The sequence below is a fragment of the Eumetopias jubatus genome, unplaced genomic scaffold (assembly GCF_037043125.1).
Source record: "Eumetopias jubatus isolate StellerSeaLion01/CBP00866 unplaced genomic scaffold, mEumJub1_p1.0 scaffold_8, whole genome shotgun sequence".
In the NCBI taxonomy this organism is placed as follows: Eukaryota; Metazoa; Chordata; class Mammalia; order Carnivora; family Otariidae; genus Eumetopias; species Eumetopias jubatus.
This window is the reverse complement of record NW_028274814.1, coordinates 45,709,209-45,724,015: the sequence shown is the minus strand read 5'-3', so window position 1 is coordinate 45,724,015 and position 14,807 is coordinate 45,709,209.

The window sequence follows — 14,807 nt, the reverse complement described above, 5'->3', positions numbered from 1 at the left end:
CTCGAATAAATAGTCTTCTCTCTAGTCACTGAAGCTGTATTTATTAAGTGCCAGATTCTTATCATGTTCCCTCATTTACAATTCACAACAGTACTTTAAATTTAGTATTACCATTCTGATTTCCCAAGACATATCTGTAAGTAATTAGCTTACAGACCACGGTTTGGGGCAGAACTAGTTGTCCGAATGTACTTTTACAATCTGTTGCTGTGTATTCCGAGAAAGATATAGGCAATCTTGGTTTAGAAAGAAGTGTCTGCGAAAGCCAGTGTTTCCCCATTCCCACCCCCCACCTCTTTCCTCCTAGAAATGGAGCCTGTTTTTGCTCCCTTCTGCAGCCACCGGTCATAAACAGAAAGCATGGCTGGGGTGCAGTAAATCTGGAGGCTGATGATACGTGGCTGTTCAAGAGTTGTGGGAAAGGGAGCCAACCTCCCCTACTGCTGCAGTAAAGATCCTTATTTTGAGGCTTTGGCGAGAAGATCCTCATAGGTGGAGGGGAGATGAGGAGAGCAGGGAAGGAGGCTCTGTGAGGGAGAGAAAGCTCTTGCTTCTTCTCAGTGCTGTCTCTGCCTACAAATATACCAAAGCGGAAAAAGGCCGCACTTAACTTCAGGAATAATGGAATTGGAGAGCCTGTTTTTGTACTACCCGTAAAGTAGGAATAGTTTTTACATTTTTGAGTGGTTGCAAACAAATGTACAAGAATAGTATTTTGTGACTTGTAAAAATTATATTAAATTCTGGGGCGCCTGGCTGGCTTAGTCAGTGGAGCATGCGACTCCTGATCCTGGGGACGTGAGTTCGAGCCCCGTGTCGGGCACAGAGATTACTTCAAAAAAAATGATATGAAATTCAAATCTCAGTGTCCACAAGTAAAATTTTGCTGGTACACAGCCACACGCATTCATTTATATATTGTCAATGGCTGCTTTTGCACTATACTGTCAGAGTTGAATAGTTATATCAAGAGACTATAGGGCCCTAGCAAGACTAAAATATTTAGTATCTGACCTTTTGTTTTGTTTTAAAGATTTTATTTATTTGACAGAGAGAGAGAGCTAGCGTGCACAAGTAGGAGAGCAGCAGGCAGAGGGAGAAGCAGGCTCCCTGCTGAGCAAGGAGCCTGATGCAGGACTCGATCCCAGGACTCTGGGATCATGACCTGAGCTAAAGGCAGATGCTTAACTGACTGAGCCACCCAGGGACTCATAGTATCTGACCTTTTTTTAAAGCCTTTTTATTTATTTTTATTTATTTAATTTACTTGACAGAGAGAGACTCAGCAAGAGAGGGAACACAAGTAGCGGGAGTGGGAGAGGGAGAAGCAGGCTTCCCGCTGAGCAGGGAGCCTGATGTGGGGCTCGATCGCAGGACCCTGGGATCATGACCTGAGCCAAAGGTGGAAGCGTAACGACTGAGCCATCCGGGCGCCCCTATCCATTCTCCTTTTGATGAACACATTACTGTTTCTAGTTTTGAGCTATCACAAACATTCTTGGCATTTGCCATATGTATGAATTCTGTTTTCTTGGTTATATACTTAGGAACAGGATTGCTGGGTTGTATTTTTGGTCAGTAAGTAATCAATTCTAAATAAAAACAAGTGAGCTACATCTGTGTCTTAATATGTGTATGGTATTTTAATAAACAATTTTTATACACATTGTTTCAATTGATCTTCAAAACATTTTGTCAACTAAGTGGAATAGGTCATATTATCTCCATTTTACAGGTGTAGAAACTGAAACAAGGACAATTTAAATGTCCCGTTTAAAGTCATAAAATTAACACATTCTGAATTAGGACAAGAAACAACATTTTCTGATTCCTAGTCAAATTCATTTTTCTTTTTATATTCCTCTTACTTCAGCGGCCTCATGTGAGGGGAGAGGTCACCCAAATGCCCGCTCTGCCCTGGACTGTCCCAATTTTAGCTCCAAAAGGGCCTGGGCAAATGGGGGACGGTTGGTCACTCTACAGAACAAGGAAAGTTGTCAAACGGATATCACACACAGCTTGCAAAGGAAAAAACAAACCTGTCTGAGTCAGCTCAATTGTCCTCTTCCAGTCCCAGAGAAAAGATATTTTTAATATGAGAGTAATGCAGTTTCCACACATTTATGTCCTACGTATGTCAACTCTTTTCCTTGACTTTGGAAATCATCTAGACTAGTGCTACTCAAATGTGGTCCATGGATCAGCAGCATCATCTCCAGGGAGCCTGCTGGAAATACAGATTCATACCCCTTCCCCAGCCCTCCCCGCAACCCCAGGACTATCCCAGTCTCTATGGGTAGGGCTCAGGAATTTGTGGTTTTTTTTTTTTTTTTTTTTTTTTTTTAGGAATTTGTGTTTAACAAGCTCTCCAGGTTAGGGTCAAGGGAAGCTATAGGAAAAGGGAGCTTAAAAGTTTGAGAAGCCCTGATCTAGCCAATTTCCTTTAAAGATATACAGATACCTATTTGGTTTTAAAGATCTCTGGGCAGAATGATTCTACTACCTCACATTGTTAGTAAAACAAATTCCATTGTTTGTAAATCCTTCTTTCTTTAAGTTTTTTTTTTTTTTTTTAAGATCCATTTATTCACTTGAGAGAGTGGGGAGGAGCAGAGGGAGATGGGAGAGAGAAAGAATCTCCAGAAGACTCCCCACTGAGTGTGGAGCTGGACATGGGGCTCAATCCCAGGACCCCAAGACCAAGAGACCAAGACCTGAGCTGAAATCAAGAGTAGGATGCTTAACGGACCGAGCCACACAGGCGCCCCTGTAACACTTCCTTGCTTGCTTATTAAATCTCATATCTAACATTCCGGTCCTACATGAGAGTGCGCAATATCATTAAAATATTTTTGTCCTTTTTTTTAAGATTTTATTTATTTGACACATACAGAGAGAGAGAGAGAGAGAGAGAGAGGGAGAGAGCAAGCACAAGCAGGGGAGGGACAGGCAGAGGGAGAAGGAGGTTCTCCACTGAGCAAGGAACACAATGTGGGACTCGATCCCAGGACCACGGGATCATGACCTGATCCGAAGTCAGACACTTAACCAATGGAGCCACCCAGGCACCCCGTTCTTGTCCTTTTTTTAAAAAGATGTTATTTATTCATTTGAGAGGGAGAGAGAGCGTCTGTGCTCGGGAACACGGGGTGGCGGGGGTGGGGGGCAGAGAGAGAAACAGACTTCCCGCTGAACAGGGAGCCTGATGCCAGACTCAATCCCAGGACCTTGGGATCATGACCTCAGCCAAGGGCAGGGTATCAATTTAACCACTTATTTTATTTGTCCTTTTCTAAAAAGGCGATTCCAAGTGTTCTTCATTATTACTTAATGACCACTTAATGTCCAGAATGAATCCTAGGGAAAAACTATAATACATCTAAAGAAAGACCTTGTGGGCGCCTGGGTGGCTCCGTTGGTTAAGCATCTGCCTTCAGCTCAGGTCATGATCCCAAGGTCCTGGGATCGAGTGTGGTATCAGGCTCCCTGCTCAGCAGGAAGTCTACTTCTCTCTCTTCCCGTCTCTCCACTGCTGTGCTCTCTCTCAGATAAATAAATAAAATCTTGATTTTATTTATTTATTTATTTGACAGAGAGAGAAAGAGCACAAGGAGGGGGAATGGCAGAGGGAGAGGGAGAAGCAGGCTCCCCGCTGAGCAGGAACCTGAAGTGGGGTTTGATCCTGATCTGAGCCGAAAGCAGGCGCTTAACTGAACCACACAGGTGCTCCTAAATAAAATCTTTAAAAAATAAAAATTAATAAATAAAGACCTTGTGGTTCCAATGGGAATATTCATGAATCTTTAAGAAAATCACATTTCAAGTTTAACATTATCAGAAACTATACATGTGTAAGAACTATGAAGCCTAGAAACAGAGAAAGAAAGACTAGTTAATTTGAATCACTGGGGAGGGATAAACAGATGACAGCTTAGCATAAATAGAAGGAATCTGCTGAATGAGTATGCTAGCAAGGGCTGGGTTTGGCCCCCCAATTTGTGTTCCCTTAGGTTTTTGTGTGACTTCGCTGGAATCCACCCACATAGTTTGTTTCTACTCTGTCCCAAGAGAGTTGTCCTCAACTCCAATCCACTTTCTCCTTGTCCATCTATTCTAGGCTCTCTCTTCCTTCCCTTTCCCTTCATTCTTCCCCAGGAAGGGGTTGCTGTGGAGATGAAATCATAGTAAGCCAGCTGGTAAGAAAAACTGTGACAGAAGCAGAATGGGAGAGAGGGCAGAGAGGCAAATACAAGATTAAGACAAAAGAAAAAGACACAGACACAGATGAGACTTGAGGCATAGGTAATAAGATGCCATCAACCACTTACTTACAGAGATGGATGGGGACATACTGCCCACAGTTAGAGGTGCACAGCCATAAGCAAAGCCAGGGACCTGAAATACATGTGGAGACGCAGGAGGGGAGACACAGAGTCAGGGGCCGAACCAGATCACACCGGATCCCGGTGAAAACAGCCTCACACAGAACGTCACCGAGAAGAGCGGCAGTTGGACGGGTGTTTCTTTATCCTCCTATGCCTTCCTCAGTCATTCTTATTTCCAAGGAAGGGTTCAGTGGGAGGTTATACAGAGGGTAACCTGACTTCTGTGTTGTTTTTCACTTCCTTTTCTTGCTTGTGGTCTTCTGCGAGGCATCTCCCAAAGACAACAAAGGCTAAGTCACACCTTTCCCTTAGACCTAACCCTTTTGGTCTCTCGACTGTTCCTCCTTCCCTCTTTTCAATATTTGTATCTCAAAATTTCTACAGTTCTTTGTCTTTCTTGCTCTTTCTTCTTTTCTTTCCATTTCTCCCAGGTTACAAGCCACCACCATTTTTTTTTTAATATTTTATTTATTGATTTGAGAGAGAGAATGAGATAGAGAGAGTACATGAGAGGGGGGAGGGTCAGAGGGAGAAGCAGACTCCCTGCTCAGCAGGGAACCCGATGCGGGACTCGATCCCGGGACTCCAGGATCATGACCCGAGCCGAAGGCTGTCGCTTAACCAACTGAGCCACCCAGGCACCCACAAGCCACCATCTTAATGCTCCTTTTGTCTATCCCATTCTCTTTTCCAATATCTCCCTTTTCCTAAAGTCAGGTTTGTCCCCACACCCTAGCCAGAAACTTGGCTTCTTTCAATTCCATTTTTCGTTTTTTCCTAGAGCTGCATGCTTACCTGGACCCCTTCACCTTTAGATAACATCACATCTAATAAAAACAATAAGAAACGATGGTTTTCTGAATACAGAAATTTTTTTTTAAAGATTTCACTTATTTATTTCACAGAGAGAGAGAGAGAGCACAAGCAGGGGGAGTGGGAGAGGGAGAAGGAGTTTCCCTGCTGAGCAGGGAGCCCGATGTAGGGCTTGATCCCAGGATCCTGGGATCATGACCTGAACCAAAGGCAAATGCTCAACCAACTGAGCCACCCCGGTGCCCCATGGATACAGAAAAAATTTTTTTAAGATTTTATTTATTTGACAGAGAGCGGCAGCGAGAGGCAACACAAGCAGGGAGAGTGGAAGAGAGAGAAGCAGGCTTCCCGCCAAGCAGGGAGCCTAATGCGGGGCTCAATTCCATGACCCTGGGTTCATGACCTGAGCCGAAGGCAGATGCTTAACGACTGAGCCACCCAGGTGCCCCTGAATACAGAAAAATTTTAATGAGTTTTTAAAAAGGCAATGTTGAGAAAAACGAAGATATATACATAAATACGATTTCAGAGAGCCTACAAAATGCACAGCATTCTTCTAAATAATGCAGAAGACCCAAAGTCCCTCCCCTTAAGTTGGTTACAATCTGGCATTGAGGGGACAAGACAAAAAAGTTCTGAAGGCAGCCAAAGTGTTAAGAGATTCTGTTCACGTGGGAAGAATCCAGAGAGCCTTCATGAAGATAGAATTTGGACTAGGTCTGGACAGGTGACTGAGAGAGGAGAGAAGAGAGGCAGAGATTACAGAAGGGCATTTCAGGAAAATGGAATGGCCCCGGCAAAGGTATGGTGGTAGGAAGTTTGGGCAGAAGGTCGGGAAATAGGGCTTTGACCAATTTACCTGAAGAGCAGGGTGCGTATAGGAGTCTAGGGAGACACAATGCTGGAAAAGCAAGTTCAGGCGATGCTGCCGCAGTCTTTAAATAGCACACATGCTACTTTGACTCTATGCCCTTAGGTGGGAAATGAAGTAAAATCTTAACGCATTTTTTCCTGTTTTACAGGACTATTTGTCCTCCAGAGATACCAGACGTGTCACTTTTAGCTTACACGCTTTGTCCCAACTAAAATACGCTCTCTTCGTTCTGAGCTTTTTCTAATCCCCTCCTTCCGTTGCTTCGCCCAACCATACCCCTGAACCCCAAACTCTGTTCTTTCATTTCACTATCCTATCCACTGTTTGTCAGAAGGCTTTCTGGAGAGAAACCAACCTGGTGCGGTGGTGGTGGAAAGCACTTTCTGCAATCCATCTGCTCTCACTTCTATTTTTAGAACAAAGACAAGGCTGAAAATTAGAAAACCCAGGTAACCTCAGCTCAGACTATGGTCCCGACCTGCTCTGCTACAAACTAGCTAGTGATTAGTTACGTCGTTCAACCTGTGTCTCGGTCCGCTCATTCTAAAAGGTGGTCTTTTTTAAATTTATTTTTAAAGATTTTATTTTTGTTTATTTTTTTAAGATTTTATTTATTTACTTATTTGACAGAGAGAGACACAGTGAGAGAGGGAACACAAGCAGGGGGAGTGGGGGAGGGAGAAGCAGGCCTCCCGCCGAGCTGGGAGCCCGATGCGGGGCTCCATCCCAGGACCCTGGGCTCATGATCTGAGCCGAAGGCAGACGCTTAACAACTGAGCCAGCCAGGCGTCCTTAAAGATTTTATTTATTTACTTGTCAGAGACAGAGAGAGAGAGCACGAGCGGGGAGATGGACACAGGGAGAGGGGGAGAGGGAGAAGCAGACTCCATGCTGAGCAGGGAGCCCGATGCGGAGCTCGATCCCAGGACCCTGCGATCAGGACCTGAGCTCAAGGCAGACACTTAACCGACTGAGCCACCCAGGCATCCCTAAAGGGTGGTCTTAAGGCTGAAGGAGAAAGACCTAGCTGTGGTATTCTCTGCAATCTCAAGAGTTCCACAAATATACCGCCCATACAAATACTTAGTGATTTGTTACCCCGAGGAAGAAAGGTGACAAATTATAGAAACGTTTTGACTATTAATTAGGTATTCAGTTATCACTCCCCTTTCAAATATACACTTAAAATTTCCAGGTTTTTAGAAGCTTCCCTGGTACATTTATGTGCCTGGTATATATAGATACATTCAATAAATATCTGAACGAAAGAATGAATGAATCAATTGCCAGCTCTGAACATAAAGGTATAAGGGGAAGGATTATTTTTACCACCAGATTCTGAGCGGTGACACAGTTGTAATTTGAAAAATTAGAAGCATCTGAAGAGTGCTACCTGGTTGTTCTTTTGGGGCATGGCTGAGGAAAGAATTTATATCTTCCGGGCACCTGGGTGGCTCAGTTGGTTAAGCGACTGCCTTCAGTTCAGGTCATGATCCTGGAGTCCCGGGATCGAGTCCCACATCGGGCTCCCTGCTCAGCGGGGAGTCTGCTTCTCCCTCTGACCTTCCCCCTCTCATGCTCTCTCTCTCATTCTCTCTCTCAAATAAATAAATAAAATCTTAAAAAAAAAAGAATTTATTTCTTCCCTTTTACTTTTTAGTTTCCATCAGCCCTCACTCGTTTCAGGTACTCGGAGAATGAAGCTCTTTACTCCTGTCTCATTATTTCCTCTTTGATCCTGACACCTGGGGTCCACACCAAGAAACGAAACATCCCCAGGAAAAGACAAGCACATTCCCACGGTAGAGGACGTGCAGTGAAGAGCATTCTTTTGGCTCCCACACCTCTACCTCGAAGTACAGTGATGGGACAGTGACTTCTGCCCCGCCTGTCTCACCAGTAACACACTAGGGAGCTTGATGAGCATAGCTGCATCCCAAAATAGCTGCATGCCTCACTGGGGCACCTGAAAGATGAGGGCCACAAAGCTTCCGGTTTACCTTGTATTGTATTTATCTAATATTGAGATATGACCGGAGAAAAGCAGGATTATCCTCTTCTCAAGAAACATGACCTCTCTAAAAGGAAAAAATGAATGAGATATGGGGAAGAGAAACTAAAGGCCAGGAAGGGCAATGAGAAAAGTGAGAGTAAATTTTTCCTTTAAATAAAAAGCATAAAAAATGCCCAAATTTGATCACTGAACACTACTTAATATTCTCTTTTTTTTTACACTTGTTAATATTCTAATAATTATGGAGCCTGGGAGACAAAAGATTATAGGAGCACCAGGCTAGCTCACTTGGAAGAGCATGTGACTCTTGGTCTTGGGGTCATAAGTTTGAGCTCCATGTTGGCTGTAGAGATGACTAAAAAGACAAATAAATAAACTTAAAAAGCAAAACAAAACAAAGAAAAACCTGGGAGGTACGAAAATTTTTCAAAGTGAGAAAAAGTAGTGCTTCATTATTTTCCCATTAAGTTCTAGAAAGATTACTAATAGATGGTTGGCATGCAATAAAAGGAAAGAGGAGTGATTAATTGGATGCAGAATTAATTCATTAAGTTTACATCGTGTCAATTTTTCACCTAAAGTCTTACTAACCTTTTCTCCAATAAGGTTAGCCAAAAAAAGAAAAAAAAATCAGAGAAATACCACAGACCAAGGTTTTAAAATCTAGGGTGTTATACGCAAATTATGAGTCATGGAACACTGCATCAAAAACTAATGATGTTATGTATGGTGATTAAGATAATAATTAAAAAAATAGGAAAAAAAATCTAGGTACTATTGTGGGCCAGGTAATTCTCTGTTATTGGGTTTAGTCCTGTGCCCTGTGAGACGTTTAGCAGCATTCCTGGTCTCTACTCACTAGATGCCAGTAGCATTTTCTTTGCCACAGTCACAGCAACCAAATATGTCTGTAGAAAAATGGCAAGTGTCCCTGGGGAGCAAAATCACTGCTGAGTGAGAACCATTCCCTTAGGAAATCTCTCATGAGATCCTTGTGTAAAAGACTGCAAGACCTCACCCATTTGGAACTCAACTATTCGGAAAACGAACTTATCTCGTTTTTGTTTTTAAAGGTTTGATTGATCAGAGAGAGCGAGCGTGCGCGTGCACGTGCACGCGCAAGAGTGCACGCGCAGGAGTGCACACGCAGGGGGAGGAGCAGGCAGAGGGAGAAGCCTCCGCAGGACTCCATCCCAGGACCCTGGGATCATGACCTGAGCCAGTGGCTGACGCTTAACCATCTGAGTCGCCCAGGTGTCCCAAACTAACCTATTTTGAATGTAAGCTATGAAAAACAAAGGAAAAAAGATATTTTTCACTAGACTGCAAAGCCTTCTTCATAGGAGGGCTCTGTTGGCCCCTCTAAGAAACCATACCCTTTCTCTCTTTCTAAATGACTATAAAATATTCCCAACATACAATACAAAATGTTAATAACTGATACAGAGCATAAGTTCGTTATCTGATTTCCAAATCAGCAACACTGTATTAAAAGAAAATTAGAAGAGATGTGTTATGCCACATGCAGGGGCCCTAACACACTAATGACAGCAAGAAAGGAAACTGACAAATTATAAAAAGTGAAGTAACATCGGGGCGCCTGGGTGGCTCAGTTGGTTAAGTGTCTGCCTTTGGCTCAGGTCATGATCGCAGGGTCCTGGGATTGAGCACCCTGCTCAGCGGGGAGTCTGCTTCACCCTCTCCCTCTGTGCCTCCCCCTTACTCTTGATTTCTATCTCTCTCTCAAATAAATAAATAGCATCTTTTTAAGAAAAAGTGAACCAACATGTTTTTGAAAGAATAGCAAATCAGAGGGATATTAGTCCTGTGTAGGGGATATGTTCTCCGGATCACTTTAGTCCTTGACATCCTACTTTACAAAAGACATGAGTCTCCCTGTCTCTTTCTGTCAAATAAATAAAGAAAATCTTTAAAAAAGAAAAAAGACATGACTAGGATGATGAAGTATCTTGAAACAAGGTAATGAAGAGCAGCTGAGGGAACTAGTGTTATTTAGCTTAGAGAATCAGAGTATGGCAGACGACATGATAACTTTCTTCACATATTTGTTGTGCTTCCCAAAATACGCATTTTTCAGTAATCCCAAATTGAAGTAGGTATCCCATTTATATTACATTTTTAATCATCTCAATGTCATAGAAAGAAGTTCCTAGTAATTAAAGCTCTCCAAAAACGGGCTGCCTTGTAAGGTAATGAGTTTCTCACTGCTGATCTGATTGCCAGAGTCATCCGTCTATTGCCTGTCTGCTCGCTCTACTTCACTGGCTAAAAGGCATCTCAAACTAAGCATGGCCAAAAGAGAAGCACTGATTCCTCTTCCAAATCCTCAGATCGCTTCCTTCCTTCCTTAGTCTTCTCCATTTTTGTAAACACTATCACCATTCACCCTTTTGCAAAAGCCAAAATGCTAGGAGCTCTTCAGGATTTCTCTTTCTCCTACCTTCCACATTTAACACAGCAGGAAGTATGGTCAGTTTTACCTCCAAAATATACCCAAATTTCTTCCACTCTCTACGGCCTCACCCTTGTCAAAACCATCATAATTTGTCACTTCATCTATTGCAGTATGTCTCTCTCTTTTTTTAAATTATTTACTTGGGAGTCTGGGTGGCTCACTCGGTTAAGCGACTGCCTTTGTCTCAGGTCATGATCCTGGAGTCCTGGGATCCAGTCACGTGTCCGGCTCCCTGCTCAGCGGGAAGCCTGCCTCTCCCTCTGACCCTCCCCACTTTTCATGCCCTCTCTCTCTCAAATACACAAATAAAATTTAAAAAGAAAAAGATCTTAGGGGCGCCTGGGTGGCTCAGTCGTTATGCGTCTGCCTTCAGCTCAGGTCATGATCCCAGGGCACTGGAATAGAGCCCCGAATCGGGCTCCCTGCTCAGCGGGAAGCCTGCTTCCCCTGCATGTGTTCCTTCTGGAGTGGGGAGCCCGATTCTTCCCCTCCCACTCCCCCTGCTTGTGTTCTTTCTCTCGCTGTCTTTCTCTGTCAATAATAAATAAAATCTTTAAAAAAATAAATAAATTAAAAATTAAAAAGGATTTCATTTGCTTTTTTCAAGTGATCTCTCCACCCAACATGGGGCTCGAAATCACAATGCCAAGATGAAGGGTCACATGCTTTACTGACCGAGTCAGCCTGGTACCCCAGCTTATTGTCTCTTAATCAGTCTTACTGATTCATTCTTACTGTACAATTCATTCTTCACACAGGTATCAAAACTTTATCTGGCGCCTATCTCTCCCTCTTTCCTGCCTTCTTTCTACCACTATTCCCCTGATTCACTAAGCTCCAGCCATATTAGGTCATTTTTCTGTCCCTCTATTATATTAATTTTATTTCTGCTGCAGGGCCTACCTGCAGATGTCTTCAAATGCCAGATTCCTTCTTGTCATTCAGGTCTGAGCTCAAAGCCTGTTCTTCAGAGAGGGTTCCTTCGGGCAGGCTGTCTATGTTGCCTTTCTCCCCATCCATCATTTGCCATACCTCCCTGTTTTAATTTCTCTCATAGTCTTATCATTATCTGAAATTATTTCTTTGGTTCTTGTCTGTCCCCATTTCAACAGGGACCTTTTCTATCAATATTATTTGACCCATACTCTTAATGTCTAGAAGGAACTTGATATATACTGGATGCTCAATTAATATTTGTTGAATAAATGGATAATCAAATAATAATATAGATGAACTGAATTAATTTCTTATATTTGGTAGAAAATTGCACTGGATAATTACAGATTGCTGAGCATTATTAATAACTCGGTGAGATTGATGACTGTGAATTTATTATTTTTAAATTTTTTTAAAAAAGATTTTATTTATTTGAGTGAGACAGCAAGAGAGAGAGTGAGAGAGAGAGAGAGAGAGAGAGAGAGAGAGCATGAGCAGGGTGAGGGGCAGGGGGAGGAGCAGGATCTCCACTGAGCAGGGAGCCCGATGCGGGGCTCAATCCTGGGACTCCGGGACCCTGACTTGAGCCAAAGGCAGACACCCAACTGACTGAGCCACCCAGGTGCCCCTTTTAAAAATTTTTTTTAAAGATTCTATTTATTCATTTATTCGAGAGAGAGAGAACACGAGTGATGGGGGAGTGAGAGGGAGCGAGAGAACTCAAGCAGGCTCTGCACGGAGCTCGGAGCCTCACATGGGGCTCAGTCCCACGACTCCATTGCAACCTGAGCAGAAATCAAGAGTCGGACACGTAACCAACTGAGCCACCCAGGTGCCCCAGTGACTGTGCATTTATAACAGTATCAATCCTCTTTCTAGTTTGTTCACGTTTTTCAGCATGCAGGGTGGAGTATCAGAGAAGCCTAAACCAATCCTGGGAGTTTTTCATCAGGTGGGTGAAACAGTCCTACTGCACAAGAGGCTCAGGAATCTGGCATTTGAAGGCATCTCCAGGCTGGCCCTGCGGCAGAAATGAAATTTATATAATAGAGGGACAGAAAAAAGATTCAGACAACCAACCAGTTATCTTCAGAGGGTTAATGTACAGGAAATGACATCTCTCTACAGGAGTATTGCTCAAGATTCTAAGGTATGGAGAAAATACTTCATCAGAGAAACAAACCTTTGCCAGCCTTTTCCAAGCTCCAATCTCATCCCTGTTTCCATTTTCCCAGATGACCGGACCTCATGCTGTTTTAGAAAACGGGTTTTGTTAACTTTCATTCCTTACCCTCACCTCACCCTTAATCCATTCATTCTAAAATCCTGCTTATTTTAGAAATTTTTATCTTCCATACCTTATCCTATCTAGGGTCCAGGACACTGTTCCATCTATTATTCCCAGTTCTGCCTTAAATTTCTCACTTTCTGCTTGTCTTTTCCTGCTGCCAATGAAATTCTAAAGTACCTCCATCCTGAAATACTTTCATTCTTCCTATACCTCAGCTTCTCTAAAGTACTCTGTCAAGGTACTCTTCACTGTTGACTTCCTCCAAAGAGTGATTTATACTCCCTGTTTCTATTTCTTTCCCTCCTATTCAGCATCAACATATTTCAGAATAGCTAGCGGTCTGCACAGTAGTGCAGACCTCTATATGAAATTACATACCTGTCACTAGCAATATCTTTGAAATGACTAGAATTTTATTTATTTTATGAAATAAGGCTATCACCTATACCTATGGCTACATGCTTGTGGGAAGGTATGGTTTCCCTCCAAAAAAGTAGACTTTCTTTCACCTGGAGAAAAGAGGTAGGTCCATAAAAAGGAAACCAGAACTCTTACAGATATGTATAAGGAAACTGGACCTTGTTCCCTTAGACTTTGATGTGTTTGAGGACCCTCCCAAGAGGTACAAGGTTGGCCTCTGATAAATGGAACTAGGCCAAGAGCTTCTCAGCAAGATAGGTCTTCCATGAACCAGTTCACTGAAAGAGAAGTACCTATTAATCGTAAGTTTTGTAATGTTCTTTTTTCTTCTTTTATCTCGTCTTTGGAAAGTCTTGCTACAACATTCCAGGCTTCTCTCAGTCGTATTAAGTATTGAAGGGTAGAGACAGAATTAGAGGAAAAGAAAAGCACGCTGCCCTCCTTGTGCTCCTTCCTTGAGGTTACCAAGATGGTAGGTACAGTCTTTAGCAATAATTTCCGAAGAAAAAATGTTTTTGCTTGAAGGTGCAAGCATTCTTCCCCACATTCCATTGCAACCTCTCTGCTGAAGCTTCCGTTTCAATAAAGACATGAATGACCTAACTGTAAAACCAGTGACCTTCTTAGCTGTTGTCCAATGGAAACTTTTTTCATCATTTAAACTGTTATGAGCCCCCCAATCTCTCTCAGTTCCCACACCATTTTCTAGGTAGTCTTCAACTCTTCTAATTCTTAGTTCTACTTTTTTCCCCCCTTGGTTCTTCTTCTTCAATGACTCTTAAACACCAGGTTCATCTTTGAACAGCTTCTCGTGTTCTCAACCTCTCACAGAAGAAGGGACTTCTAAATTTCGTTTTCACTCCAAACATTTTTTTTTAAGATTTTATTGATTGATTGATTTGAGAGAGAGAGAAAGAGCACAAGACAGGGGAGGGTCAGAGACAGAAGCTGACTCTCCACCGTCCCACTGTGCAGGGAGCCCGACATAGGGCTCGATCCTGGGACTCTGGGATCATGACCTGAGCCGAAGGCAGATGTTTAACAGACTGAGCCACTCAGGCACCCTAAACAAACTTTTGAATTCCAGACCAAATTTATAATTGCCTCCTATGAATCTCTACCTGGATATCCTATAAGTACCTCAAGCTCAACATGCTCAAAACTGATCTTCCAAATCTGCTTGCGCTTTACCTCTCCTAATTGATTTCTCCACTTGGATTAATGGCATTACTAATTATCTAGTTCCTAAACTAAAAATTCTGATGCTTCTATCTCTCTGACTTTCAAGCCATCAAGTACTTTCAAATCTGCTTTCAGAAAATATCCCTTAATACTGGACTAGGTAGGGGCACCTGGGTGGCTCAGTCGTTCAGTGTCTGCCTTCGGCTCAGGTCATGGTCCCGGGGTCCTGGGATCAAGCCCCGCGTTGGGTTCCCCGCTCAGCGGGGAGCCTGCTTCTCTCTCTCCCTCTGCCTACCTCTCTCCCTATTTGTGCTCTCTATCTGTCAAATAAATAAATAAAATCTTAAAAAAAATACTGGACTAGTTATTGAACAAGATCAAATTTTATTTTTTTATTTTTTTTAAAGATTTTGTTC